The following is a 15,562-nucleotide window of genomic DNA, read 5'->3' as shown; positions in this document are numbered from 1 at the left end:
ATATGTCTTTTTTTTTTTTCAGAGCAAAAATGTTATTGTTTTGGATTTGAGGCTTTTCTGTATTTGCCCATATTGCAGACACTTTGTTGCTTCTATACTGTATAAAATGTGTGTGCAATATCTTACGCTGGATTTTTATACCTTTGGAAATATTGCATGTATTAATTTGGGAAATTCATTGCTAGGGTGATTTTGATGTAGCAATTGCCTTTCTAGTTTTTAGTTTTCATCACAGCTGAAGCTGGGGGAAATTTCTGTGCCTGAGAAGCATGACAAAATGACATCTGACTCTGTCAATAGTCAGGTGACTTTATTTCCTAACTAGCTACGTAAGGTCTGCCCAAGTCTCATTTTAGTCTTCAGAGTCCTCTTTGTGTGTGTGTGTGCGTCTAACCTTAAACGTAAAATTTTAGAAGTACTTAGGCAACTAACTGAGCAGATAAGAAAGAACATGAAGAGATTTAAGGAATTTTCTGCCCTGCTGTGCCTCTGTTTCCCGTTCATGATATGGGCATATTCTCTTCTTGGAAGGGTGTTGGGAAGATAAAGTTACATATTCAAGTCTTCAGGGTACTCAGACACTATGCTGTATGCAGGCCATAAAGTTATTGCACCAGGTGTTACGGTACAGGGGCTTAATGTTCCTCCTATCTCAATCCAGTCAATCTTATTCTTTCCTTCTCCTTGTTTGCCTTTTCTCTCCAGCTTTATTGTGATATACTTCTGTTCTTAGAAAAACTCACATTGATGATTATTGATGGCTGAATACTGTTGGCTGAGTGAGTGTTGTGGAAGAGGTACATACTAGTGGAATTCTTTTTTTCCATGACACTTCCACAAAAAATAACTGCAAAGCTATTCATGAATAAAACCCAGGCACTCAGTATCACTGTACAGAGCATAAATCAACAAAGAGGCAGTCTCACGTTTGACTTTATAATATGGAGCAGAAGTGCCTTCACGTCGTCAGATGTTGATGCTATGGCTGCCATTCCTAAGTTGTTCCCTCCCCCCCACAAGCTGCTGCTAATAAATTACAAACACATTTGCTCTCATTAATCATTCTTTGAAATGGCAGAATAGTCTTTGCTGATTGAAAATAATTATTAGCTTCTCAAAAGGATTAAACAGCCTGTTTAGATTTTCATTTATATCACAATTCTGATGGAGTGATGTTGGGGTATGTACACAGCCTTTGTTTTAAGAGTAATAATAATAATTAATGCTGTATAACAAAGAGTTTCAGAAGGACATCAGACAAAGAGAGAAAGAAAAGGCAGGCAAGGTGAGCAGTGGAACAAATGCAGGACAGAATGGAACATAAGCTTGTGTTGGGCAGGAGGCCTCCTACTGTAGCAGAGCAGTGATAAACACAAAGGGAAATACAGCATTCTCAACATAGCAGTGGAGAGACTTGAAATTTCTGGCTAACGTTACAATCTGAGCAGTGTAATTAATCTGGAATAGAAAGAATACCACAGATGTTTAAAATTATTTTTTCTACTGACTCAGTATCCTGCACATTTACAAATTGTAGGTTGTGGATTAATAGCCCCTGAGGTTCATTACCCTATGGGCCTCACTCCAAGCTTTGAATTTGTACTCGGCAAAGTGTATTTGGATTCAGATTTCCTAGATTCAGGCCCCAATATTATAAAATAAAGTGTGTTTGCTCTTGAAGCATTGTGTGGACACTGGTGTGGGAATGCTTGCTGGAGTGCCAGAGGTATTAAAATAAACAAAACAAAAAAGGAAAAAAAAAGGTGAGTGTCAGCATATCTACATTTCAGAAGAGGATGAGATGCAGGAGTGCCCAAATAATATAATCTTATAATCTTATAGCGAAAATTGTGTAAAATTGCTGATATGATATTATATATGATATCTGCCCTGATGAAGGGCAGGACTAATTAACTAGAACCATGCTTGATATTTATCTGATTGTGTGGTCTTGGGACCTGAACTGACGTATCTGCGTAGTGCAATCCAGCTTGGTACAAGCAGTTTGGATTCATTACATGATACAGACACACCTTGTAAGATGCTGCAAGGTACAGGAAGACTATGGGTCATATTCAGATAGTGTGAATTTCATTGAAGTTCCCAAGCTTGATATTTCCTTTTGGCTGTCTCTAGGCAGCTCTCTGCCTTGTGCCTCACTTAGGTCCTTTAAGTCATCCTTGACAGCCTGTCAGATGCCCAGTTCTCTAGACATGGGACTTAGATGACAATGGGGCTGTTAAAATACATCTGTCTGTTACTTGTCTTGTTTCATTCATCCTCAGTGGTATGCTTGAAGTGACAGCCCAAACACTACATTAATTAAGGGGAGCCCAATAATGGATTTGATTCACCTGGGGAGATGGGATGTAGTTTCTACTCAGAGAAATATTTACATTGTTTTATGAAATGGAAGAGCACCAGCAAGAGGAATGAAGATGTGGTCTCCTTGGTTTGGAAGTTATGATGGCCATGTGACAGATTAATTTAAATCTCTGAAGCAGAGAAGACTTCCATATCTGTTAAGCAGAGGAGCAATAAGAATCATTCTTTGTATGGTACCATTTACCGACTTGGGCTCCTGAGGGGGACAGATGAAAGTACAGCACTTCTCTGAATTGTTTTTGAGACCAAGTCATGGTTGTTCATGATTTAGTTAGTTACATTTGCATCTACTTAACAACATGTTGTTGACTTTACCAGGAGAAGTATTGAATGTTCAAATGGTGCCTTAATTGTTGGGTTCAGAAACCTAAAACTGCATGTAGGTATCTGGGGAACCTCACTCTGGCTAGCCCCAGCATTCATTTCCTGGTACTAATTTTTGAGTATTACTTCTTTTCAGCTAAACCAGAAATCTTATACAGGTGCATTAAAGTAATGTATCTTTTGTTTCCCATCACAATTTGTCTTGAGAATCACAATGCAAGAGCTTATCTGGATTGGTGGTTGGGTAAAGAGTTTTGTGACAAGGGTCAAGGAACCCTTGACTGAATTATTTAACTAGTCTCTGGAGCATTAGTTCTCTGACAGTACAATGAAAATCTTAATTTCTCTTGCACTTTGATACGCTTAATTAGCATGCAAGGTCTTTTGACAGTTCTAATTTTGTAAGATATATGTAAACATTTTTGGGACCTATACACCAGGATCCCAATTTCCACCGAGTGCTGCAGTGAAACAGATAACAAGATGGGCCATGTGACAAGGTGCATGATACAGGGTGCTCAACAAACATAAAGACAGTGTCTGCTTCAGAGAGCTTGCAATCTAAATACCGGTGATTTATTTTAGCAGCTGTTTACATCACTCTTTTATCAGTGTGAAAATTGTCTGTGAAAATATTTGGAAGTAAATGTAATTTTTTCTTCCAAAGTTCAATATTCATTTCCTAAAACTAGAGCTCCAGATGGAGGTTTATTTACTCTAAGTGTGTCTGTTACTTTATGTGTGGCAGTATATGTTCTTCCTTCCCTTTTACAGTGTGTTCACTTTTCTACATGCAGGTTCCATTCTGAACATACTCAGTACCAAACAGTTTATTTTTCATTTACTTTTTTTACTCTTCAGTCTACATTTCTGAGAACTGTACATGCTGAAACAGGGTCATGACTTTCCCAGTTTCCTCATGGACCACCTTGATAAATATTGCATCATTTCTTTATTATATTACTTGCTACCATTATGTCCTTAATTTAGACTTTCCAATGCACAGGTCTTGTTTAAATGTACAGACATTGACAGGGTAGAGTAGGTTAGAACTGCTTGTATCTTGCAAGCATAGATCTTCTAATTTTACCAGAGGAAGGAACAGATCTAGCCTTATAACTGGTAGTTGCAGGTTGATTTCTAGGAAGAGTTGATGGCAAAGCTTTCCTTGTCAACAATGAAAAGCAATATTGGATTCAAATTAACAAAGTTGTAGAGAACAATAAATCAATATACAGATCCTGGGAATTAAGACAACAAAATGTGTCTGTCTTCCACATGTTAGTCTCCTACATCCTCCTACAAACATACATCCTCTGGATTCAGATCTTCTTTGCAAGTCACTTTAGGCAGCCAGATGTGCATTTTCCTCACCCCCCAGTCTGTGTGCAGGGAAGATCCTTACTCCAATTAAAAGCCATGAGCCATCTGATGGGTAAGAAAGCAGAATGGGAAGACACCATGATGTATCTTCCGACATTATTAGCATCATGTGGAATGGGAAGGAAGGTGTAGGAGGCATTCATTCACTGCTTCAAAGTTCCACTAGAGGTCAAGAACTTTCTGAGCTTTACAACACAAAACTTTTTGTAAGCTGAATTTGTTTGCATGTTAGTTCCCCTTGGTACATTCTTGGATGTTCTATACACAGGTCTTAAAATTAGATAGTGCATAGTAAATAAATTTAACCACTGGGCTTTTAGATCATTAATAATTCTACAGATATGAAAAAAAAAACACAAAGGATGAAGAAAGTAAGAGAATTAAAAGCCATAACTCAGAAGGGTCCGTTTTGTTTTTTAATGTAAACCTGAACAATATTTGTTAAAATATGGAATTTTATAGAACAAAACACATTTGCATCTGCTAAAGGCATTGAAAAACTGGGCATAGGTAGCATTGAACATTCACTCATTTTTTATGAACTTTTTCATTATTAAATTCTGTCATCATATCTGTTTTATTATCAGCCCTATTTTTATTTTTGTAAGGTTTGAGGCTAATCCGGTGTTTTCTTACAAGGAAAGAATATTATTTGAATAGGAAAAAATACGATTTTGTCCTTTTGTTTGCTGATTTTGTCTGCTCATTAGAGTTCAGTTTTGTTTGAGCTGTTAACAATCTGTCACTATATCTTGATAGTTTCTCTGGATTATTCATTGATTCCATTGTGAGACTGTATTTTACAAGAAATTATCAAAAAAAAAGAAAAGAAAGAGAAGAAAAGATGTAGGATATAACAGAAGGTTATTCCATAATTTGTTGTAATTGTTACTTTGACTCAATTGTCTATTTTAAACAAATTTTACTGTGTTATTGCAGTTACTTTATATCAGAGAAAAACAAAAGAAAAAAATCCTACAGACTTACATTTCAAGGTAGTTATTAATAGGAGAATGTGAAAATAACTGCAGCGTTAATAAACAATATTTAGTTCTGTCTTTTTAAATCCAAAAAATGTCAAAAAAAATGTGCGGATGAAACTGAAGTGTGTTTAGACTGTTTTATTTTGCTTGGTGCTAGGATAGAATGTGAAACTAAATATGTTCATCCAAAGATAACTGAAGTTCCTTCTCCTGTTTAGATTTCATCGTCTGTTAGAAATCTCCTAGGTGATTAAACTAATGCACTGTAAAAGAATGAATCAGTCCTGCAGAGCTCTTCTCTGTACAGAGAATAACTTGCTCAGTTAAGTACTATTGGGGTTTTATTAAATTAAAACCCTAGGAATTTTTGTACATATTTTATCTGTGAAAACTAAGTGAAATTTTGTATCGACTCTCAGACAAATTCCTATGGTAATTAATAAAGAAGACTTGAATACATTTCTGGTAGAGTCATCTTTGACCAATTTAATAACTTGATTTTCTTAACAGAGGAAAATCCTTATCTCTCTAGACTTGTGGTAACATAGGGATGCACCATGAAATTGTTGAGAGAATTAGAGGGTCTGTTCTTCTCTGTTGAGAGAAGATGAATTCAGATGGGAAACTTATCTTTTACTGATTCAGGTGGAACACATTTTTAGTAATTATTTTATATTTGTATTTCAGTTCTGTGCATATTCCAGTAGATCCCTGAAACTTATCAGAAAGATCAAGTCTCCATTGTGTACCAGCACATGAAAATATGACCCTCCCCCCAAACTTATCTCATTGGACTCTGACAAGGTTGCTTACATATGCAAAGCTGGCTCTTGTTAACAATTCAGATGTTTACACATAAACATGAATATATTTTTTTTCGAGCTTGGCCAAGATAGACAAAAAATACAGTCAGATGTACATTCTTCTAACATATATATATACACACTTGCCTTTTTAAAATATATATATTAAATAGCAATTATCCCAAACCTTTCTCTCTTTTTTTTTTTTTATTTTTTTTTGACTGGTATGGCAAGAGGGAATGACAGAAGCTAAAAGGAGATAAGGAAGTGATCGTATCAGTCAGCTTGGAGATGGCATTTCATGAGTGGCATTTTCTGATTGTTACATGGAATAAAAGTGACGATACTTCTTTTTTGTTTTGTATATTTGTTTGTTTGTTGTATTTAACTCATGATCTCCAGCTGCAACTTACTCTTGACCACTTCACTCAGAGTAGTTGTGGATAAAGACTATATGGAATTCACTGTAATCCAACAGTATATTTTTATTATATAACACAGATTTGATCTGTGTATTCACTGTCTAATTCTGATACAATGTTTGATTTTTTATTGTAGTGAACAGAAGTCAGTTTAGCTGTTTTCATATGGTAAGTGCTTTTCGAGTTTTTAAAGTTTTCTTTTAATGCTCAGTTTAAATGTCTTACTGTACTGCAACCAGTCAGTACCTGCATAATATAATAAACATTTCTGTAGGTTGCTTCATCAATGTCAAATCTGACTACAGTTGGCTAAATAGTGAAAAAAATGGTATGCAGTCATTTAAATTCAATTGCAAATTTTAGTTTGACCTTGTCTACTGTCCATTTATACTTGCTTTTTGTGAACAGCCGAGCACTTGATTCCTCCTGCTGAGAATATTCCAGGTATATTTAAGACTGAAGATTTTGTGAGAATAAATCATTCATATAGCACTAGTAGAGTGGGATTCCTTTGGTTCTTTTGTAGTAAAGCTTGCAATGGCATTAGGGAATAATGCTTATCTTTAAATGTTTGATGTGGAACTCTGTTTGGAAGAGGGCCTTTCTTGATTAACTTCGGTAGACTTAGGCCAGTTGGGGAAGGCTACAGTACTTGGTAATTGAAACCCATGGTTCTCCATAAGAATGTTACAAAGTGACATAATGTTCTATTTCCAATTACCAGTATTTTCAGGAAAAAATTTCTTGTGCAATAGCACTTGGCAGATTGGAAAGGAGGGTTGCGCAGTCTGGAAGAAGCTGATAGGAACTCAGCAGCCAATGCTTTTCTTAGTTACTTTGGAACAGGACGGTTAGTTGGCTTTTGACCTGATGTCCTCCTAAATCAACAGTAAAGGCTGGACAGCTATATAAGAGAAATCTGATGCACTGATAATTAAGATATCCTGATTCAGGGCAGTAACTTAAGGGAAATGAAGAATGCAAATGGGCAGATGCAAATAGGCAGAAGAGCCATCTCTGGGCTACTCCAATAACACTTGAGCTCTGTTTCTCTAAATTACAGTACTTTACCCACCGTGGAGGGAAGGCTGATTTAGTTCTCAGTTCTGCCTTGTTTTCAGTGTAGACTCACTTCAGTAGTGTCTGTTCAAAAAATAAAATCAAATGTTAGGGACTTGGAAGAAGTTACTGCAATTGAGAAGGATGCCCACATGATTTCTGTATATGGTTATTATTTCCATGACGAACATTGCCCCAGAAAGAGAGAGCAGCAGTAGTTGAGAGACTATGTCAAGGCAGATCCTTGAGAAAATAGCTCCTTTCAAGAGACGGGATTTTGACTACTAAGGTCAAGGAATTTCATCTTTAATGGAATAGAGACTTTTTTGGTTGGTTCAGCCAGGAAGGTGACAGTCTGAATTGCTGAAGAGTCCAAAGGTTGCAAAGAAAGGAACTAAAGATAACAACAAGCTGGACAAAGCATAGTGGACATGTTAAAGAACTTAAGAGTAAAATGGCTGCTAATTAAATTACACATTTTGTTATTAAAGTCAGCAACTATATTGGAAGATAGCAAATCTTGTACTTATATTCATAAAAAGCCTTAATAGTATCCTGGAGAATTACAGACCAGTAAGCCTTACTTCAGCTCTTGGCAACTTAACTGATAGGATAATTTAAAATAGAGTTATAAAAAAGTCCAGAAACACAGTGCTTAATGGTAGGCAAAATTCAGCACATTTTTCAAAGGAATATTGCACCTCCCTAATTCTTTAAATGTGTAAATGAAATAGAAGATATATGAAAAAAAGTTGCTAAAGTGTATTTGCATATATAATCACTGATACTTTTTAGAAGTGATGACTAAGAAAATAGAAGCATGTAGATTTCTCTAAAAAGATGTCTAGAGGAGGCAGAAGTCTGAGATTCAGGTCTTCCTTTTGAATCAGTGCAAAAGACAGATTTGATCTTATATTCTCTGTATTCAAAATAACAGTTCAAATTGGTAGATTTCCAAGATTCCAAGAAGCAAATTTTTAATTCCCTTTGTTCTGATAGGATTTTACAGTCCCTGGCAGAATGCCTGTCTCATCTGCATTGATGCCTAAACCCCACCCATTTCCTCTGTTTCACTGCGGACTTGCTTAGCAGTGTCACATTCAGCCAGCTTTGGGAATCTCTTTAGCTGCATATTAATTGCATGCAAGTATGCCATTAGGCGTCAGGGCATGTCTGAGTTGCGCATAGTAACACGTTAGGATCTTTGATGTTCTAAGCAAAGTAATATTGTAAGAAAGTAGTGTCATGTGTTGACAAAAGAGAACAAAACAGAACAGAAAAAATACTTCATTTTCCTCGGTGGGGGGAAGTAATATTCAGGGTATCTCAGGATTCCATATACAGGTGAAAGCTTGTCCATTCATTAATAATTTGGAAAATGGAAGATGAGTGAAGTATTAAATTATACCCCAAACTCATTTAATCAAGGTCAAAGAAATGAAGATGAGCTCCAGCAGGAACTAAAGCTGGCAGCAAAGTTGCCACAATGGCAGACTAAAATGAGTGTTGCCTTACAGTGGTGATCCTGATTTTTTTTTCTTCCGAAGGACATTGTCACACCTTTAATTTTGTCATGGGTGGCTTTAAAAAAGGTAAGTGCAATGAAGTGAACATCTCAAATGGATAATGAGCTGCAGATGATATAATCTGAAGTGTTCAGAATAAATTTTAGAATGCAATGACTACTATTAAAAGCATGCATTTTCCTCTCATCAGACTTTTAATGGATGAATTATAGTACTGTTTGATATGCTCCTGCAGACTGGCCACAATCTACTTTTCATGGCTTAGCAGAACTTCATGGAAACCACAAGAATTTGGTTTGGGGTCTCTTGGCCTAAGAAAAGCACTATATAGTGAAAGGTACAATTTTAAGTATTTTTACATCTTAAAGGTTTTAAAAGCATGAGTATCACTGCAAAGTGTCTGAACTAGTGCTTGGAACAGAACTAAGGGTGCCTGACTGCCCACCCAATAGCTCACACAGCTAGCTGTGCCAAAGGTCTGCCTAATGGTTTTCAACGTTTATTATTATTATTTTTTTTTGTGTGTTGTAGTACCTTGAAATTTTCCTAGTAGAGGTGCAGACTCCTGTGTAATATGCAAGTTTTCTGATATTAGGTTTGCTTTCAAAAATTACTACTTGCAGATCCCTTAGTAGGCTGTGGAGATCCAGGAATCCACAGAATCCATGGAGATCTTACAAATCCTAAGTAGATTCTAGAGTGTCTTTTGCTTTTCATGCCATAGCTATTTTTAGCACCCCTACTTTATGTTTTGCAATTTGAACACAGGCCCTTTGTTTTCAAGGAAATTGAAAAGAAAGACATTTTGGAGTAATTAGAACATTACTGCTCTCTTCATTTGGTCTTAGTGCTCCCTTTATTCTTACAGTTTTAAAAAAATCAAACTAATGGACTTCAGAGACTTGGTGGGTGCACAGGCTTGGAGAAGCAGCAGGGAAGCAATATACTTAATGTGGCGAAAGGTGAGATAGCAAACTTTTATGTACCCTGGGTACCAGGTATTAATCTCTTGATAACTGCTTTCACATTTGAACCTTCTGTCTCATATGTGAGATCCAGCAATCTTTGCTTTTTTCTGTTCTGGGAGCAATTTTCCAAATCATTAATTTTCAGTGGCCAGGCTTCAATTAGCTTAATCAGGCATTGATTAGATTTCTCAAGTCCCTGGCATTTATTTTCCACCTTGCCTATATGGTTCCTTGACTCCATTACCTGATTGTTCACTTACTGCATATAAGGTTGATTCCTCTCCATTAACATTCCCCGATGAGAGGTCTCATTAGCCATTCAGCTAGCCACTTTCATTAGTGATGGTGGCAATTCATGGCTAAGGCCAGTTTCTACTGCCCTTGCAAAGAAAGAAAGTTTCTTCCAGGCATGGTTGCTGAGTCAGCAATTTACTCTTAAGTGAAGATGCTACTTACAAACAATTCTGACCAAAAGAGAACACACTTGGAATATGCTTTATACGTTGAAAATGCATGAGATTGCAGAAAATTGAGTAAGCCATTCTTTTTTTTTTTTTAAGTATAATTTATACAATTTTTTTTCCTTCTCTTTTTCTTAGCGTCTAGCCTGAAGTATTAAAATGTGTTTTCATAGCCAGTACTCATCATTTCTGAAGGAATTTGATGTGTTGTAATAAGGGTGGTGTAAGGCACATGTAGACTTGATGTCCCTGTAGACCCTAGGCCTCACAGACTCATGGCCTGTTCCTAGATATCAGTTCCTTGGAAGTGGGATAAATTTAGATCAGACGTTAGGAAAAAAATCTTTACTATGAGGTTGGTGAGACACTGGAACAGGTTGCCCGGAGAAGCTGTGGATGCCCCATCCCTGGAAGTGTTCAAGGCCAGGTTGGATGGGGTTTTGAGCAACCTGGTCTAGAGTGAGGTATCCCCCCATAGCAGGGGTTGGGAACTAGATGATCTTTAGGGTCCCTTTCAACCCAAAGGATTCTGTGATTCTATGATTTTATCTGCAGACTCCTTCTATGGTACATTTTTGGGTAGATGAGAGCAAGCAGCAAGTCAGGTTAATCATGAGTCTCAAAGTGAGGGATTGGACAAAGACAGAGAATGTGACTTTAGATTCAGGAATTTTTTTCTGGCATGAAGAGCAATTTTGGGGCCTGGGTCTCTAAATCCTACTCAGGGTCTCACATTGTCTGGGGTCAGATCTGTTCATTATGCTTTAGTTTTGCAAAAAATGCCTTTTGAAATCACAGACCTCTGTTTGAAATTCTCTTTTTAAGTAATGTCTCTACACTATCCTGGCCCAGACAGACCTGTTTAAATTGGTTAGTAGCAAAATTGACAGAAGGGAAGTTCTGATAGTACAGAGTATTTTGTATTTTTGTATTACAAAATACACTTTTTACAATACAATATTTTGTATTTACAGTACAATATTTTGTATTTCAAAATACACTTTTGTAACATATGATAGTTAAAATTTCTAATAAAATAAATATAATAATATATATAATGTTAATAATAAAATGTTATTTTAACAATAAAATACAGTTTGCAAATAAACATATGGGATCAGATGTTCAAGCACATTTTTTTGCAACTTTTTTTGATTTGGGAGAATTGCCGACATTTCCCTTCTTTGTAACCAAACCAAAATTGTTTAACTTTGGTTTTGATGAGTCGACACTTCTGAAGAAACTGATGTTTTGCCAGGAATCGCCTAACCCACTCTAATTTTCTCACACTTGCATAATTAAATACACGATTTGTTATATAATATTTAGTCCTCTCCTAGTCCTGGACATATACATTCCTTCTAATTTAAATGATAAAAGATAAAAAGGGATCCTCTCAAGGTTTAGCATATCTATTTTATTTTCATATCGTTCTCAGAAGTATTTTGAGCATCAGCTCCAGATTTTGCTAAATAACACTTTCAAAAAAAAAAGTACTTTTCAAAATTCCTTTTCAGTCTGAGACTATTCTGATGTTCATTTCCACTTTCTGTATTCTTTGTTATAAAGATTTATTGTGATTTGTTGGATTTTTGAACAGAGATCTCTTATTTTTCTTATTCACTTAATTGACTGTGCTTCATGACATTATTATACCCCCAAAAAACTGTAGCCATTCATGAGAGAAATATAATTTTTTTTTTTTAACAAGTTTTCTGTCTTGACATTCTTCTAAAATGATCTTTCAGGGGATTATGATTGCACATATATGTGAAACATTCTTTGGCTTTCTTAAAACACCCCCATCCCTGTTTTGAATCTTCTCCTCCCTTTTGAATCAGATGTTCCCTTCAGCAAAGAAATTTTCATGTGTCTAAAGCTGTCTTCCTGTAGAAACCATGGTCTTCTGTGATGAAAAAAAAATGTTGAAAATACCTGACAGTTCATCTTTGCAATTAGTAATTTTCAATTACTACGTTCAGAGTGACAAGGAGCATTAACATATAACTGTCTCTGAAGTCACATCCAGTGTCTTCACTCCTTCAGATTTGATCATTAGCAGTCACTGAAGTTCTGGGATTATTGGGACCATTTTGGGGGTGCTGTATGTTTGAACCTTTGTCTTTTCTGACTAGTGAAAGCCACTGCTGGTTGATCACATTACTCAGGCAGTTAACGCTCTCTGAAGAACTGCTGGGAAGAGGTATTTTGTCAACTGCAATGGCAATGATGTAAGGCTCACGTTTCTCCAGAATCAATGGCACAACTCCGATAATCTTGCCAACTTTTCAAGCACTATTCATTTTCAGTTTTGGAGTTAGAGGTTATTGATCAAATACAAGTACTTTTGGGCATAATTTTACCTGGTTCACACAGATGAACCACCCTGGCACATACCAGATGTGAAAACAGTTGCTCTGAGGTGCTTTTCTTCCTTCATGGGAGATCCCAAAGGGCACTCTTGGGTGTTAGACTTACAGTACTCTTATTATGGGGGTAAAAACTAATCTGCTTAGAAATTTCTCAACTCCAACATATGCATAAAATACAGTGCTTGGTCTAGGGAGAAGTTATAGTCCTCAGCAAAGGGTACTCACTAGACCTTGCATTGTTATGACTACTCAGGAAGCTGCTGTAGCATGTGTCTTCTCATTTGTGTTTTCCCTGTTAAAGAAAATATATGTATGTTTCATGTCTTCATCTTAAAACACTTTGTGTGTCCTTTTTACTTTCTGAATGGTCCAAGGAAATGTACATCCATGAAGCAGTATCTTCAGATCTCAAAATTGAGCCTAGCAAGGTTTCCTGAATTATTGAAGTGGGTTTCTTTGAGAAGTCCTGTGACATCTTGGCAGCTCAGAGCTTCAGACTAAAGATGGAGATACTGGTTTTATTTGGAGGTGGTCTGATTAAAAAGAAAATGTTTCAAGAAAAATCTTGTAAAAGTTCATTTCCATTTTTCAACAAAACTTTCTTTCCACCTAAGTTTTCTTAGAGGCAGAGATTAGATCTAACTAAGTTGTCAGAGATCAGAGCCTAAATTTTCTAGATTTCCTCTTCTGTCAAGAGAGGAGATGGGCAAATTTAGGAGGATTGTAACTCAGGTTTCTGTGGGCTGAATTGCAAACTGCGGAAGTTTCTCTTTGTCAACTATAGAGAATAGATACAACTGCCATGTAATTTTGAAACTTGTGAAAATAAGGTTATATGAAGTGCAGATATGTAGAGGGAAGAATCTGAACCTGAGAGTCTTCATTGCAATGTGAATGAGGTGGCTAGACCTACAGTGGTCCCATATGGCCTACTTCAGGAAATGGACCTGGCTTAGGGTAGGGAGATAGAGATGAGATCAGAAGGGCAAAGTGAGCCATCTCTTCCCCAAATGCTGAATAAAGACCCATGAAATATTTATGACCATTAAGCAAAACTACATCTGCTAGAGAGGCTTAGCTAGAGTGGAAAGGCTCCATCTCATTCTGAAGGGTCAAAACAGTCATGTCTATATGGAGAATTTTATTCCTTAATACTTTTTTCTTTCAAGAGGCAAAGTAAGAATAAGAGCCAAGACCTGGTCAAAGCCCTACTACTCCTATATCCCTAAACATTTTGTAGCTTGAACACAAAGTTTATGGCTGAAATTCAGCTTTGTACAAAAAAAAGAACTTTACAGCATTATTTATTCATACACAATAGTTCTCGTCTTTCTGAAAAATAATTCATTTCAGTGTTGTAACTATGACCATTAATGCTCTGAATTAGAAATAAGTGCACACCTTATTAACTGCTTCAACTTATGTGATGATTAAAAATAACAAGATACATTTTATTGCTAAAAGGGAAAATAAATATGGTACATTTTTTGCAGGATCTAAATGGAAAGAATAATTTCTTGATTTCAGGTGGTGAACAGCAGAGTTGTATATTTATTATATATATACATAGACAAAATACTTTATACCATATATTATTCAGTGTGAACTTGGGACAGACATGTTATTAATAATTAAATTACAGTGGGGCATCTCATGCTGGTATCAATAGTACCATTATATTACAGCACTTGGTATACTACATGTGATGCATGTATTGTGCCAACAGAAGAAATAGTTTCAAAGTAGTCAACTTAAAAACTGTATTGAAAAAAAATTACTTCTTTCTGCTTGTAAACTCTGTAGTAGTTTCCACATGTATATCTATCCAAGGAGCCATAAATATCCTTGAAAATAATTGTAAAATATTGGGAATTTGAAATTTGATATTTTAAGAAGTTTTAAGAGCTGGATGCAAACACAAGGACTTGTTGAGAAAGTAGGGGTTTCTCCTTTCACTTACTTTTTCTGCTTCACAAGGTTGGAAAATTCCAGGCATTATATTATAATTTTTATTAATATGAAATCTCTCTAGGATAGATTTTGTCTATGTTGGTCCTCAGAAGAAATTTGGGGAGGGATTTCTGGAACTTTTTATGACCCTGAAATATTAAACTAAGTCCCGGAGAGCAGGATTAATATGCAGAGGTCAAAGATGGTTGATAAAGTTAGTTAATTTCTCACATGACTCTTACTGAATGTGCTGTTTTGCCATGTCACTCCACAATGATGTCTGGGTAAATTTATTGGATGGTGAGCATAGGAATTTCTGCAAACAGAGGAAACATTTTTTGTGGCTGATAGATTTAAAAAGAAAATGGTTTGTCAGCATGCAAAGGCATCTGGAGGAACAAGGGTAAAGGAATGAATTAGAGGTCAGTCAGTATAATCATAATTGATTCATATAAATGTGTATATGTACTCAGACCTGACTGAGTATTCATTGTTCTCATGAATATTATGCTGGCCTGGAACTTTTTTTGAACAGTATTGGAAAATGTTGATTCAGTGAAACCAAATATTTTATAGACACATAGTTTCACGTGTATTTGGCTGGGAATGTTTTCAGATATTAAGAGAGATTTTGGGGGGCAGAAGAACACCAGGCTTTCCCTGCAATAATTCACTGACTGAGGCACCCAGCATGGATGTGAGGGAGGTGCTCTGAGCCACATGGCCAGTTGCACTGCCTCACTGCTGGAGGTGAACCTGTCTTCTGTGTCCAGAATAGTGAGTAAACATCCCCATGCTGCTGTCACTACAAAACTACAAAAGAAGAGAGCTTTCAGTATAACTTTTATAAAACAGACCATTCTTAACAGGTAGAACTTTATTATTTTTTTCTAATATATTGGGAAAAAAATAAATTCTGAGATTCT

General features: G+C 36.2%; 1 protein-coding gene across 2 annotated transcripts in view; it reads left to right on the top strand.

Moving 5' to 3' along the window:
* The window catches only part of LOC308193398 (uncharacterized protein), a gene marked incomplete at its 5' end in the record, with an annotated part of 251,784 nt that overhangs the window by 27,850 nt on the left and 208,372 nt on the right, over positions 1 to 15,562 (top strand). The window lies entirely within an intron of this gene.

This window comes from Anser brachyrhynchus, assembly GCF_964034855.1.
Source record: "Anser brachyrhynchus genome assembly, chromosome: 3".
In the NCBI taxonomy this organism is placed as follows: Eukaryota; Metazoa; Chordata; class Aves; order Anseriformes; family Anatidae; genus Anser; species Anser brachyrhynchus.
Note: the sequence above shows the minus strand (reverse complement) of the source record. Positions and strands in the feature narration are given on the sequence as shown.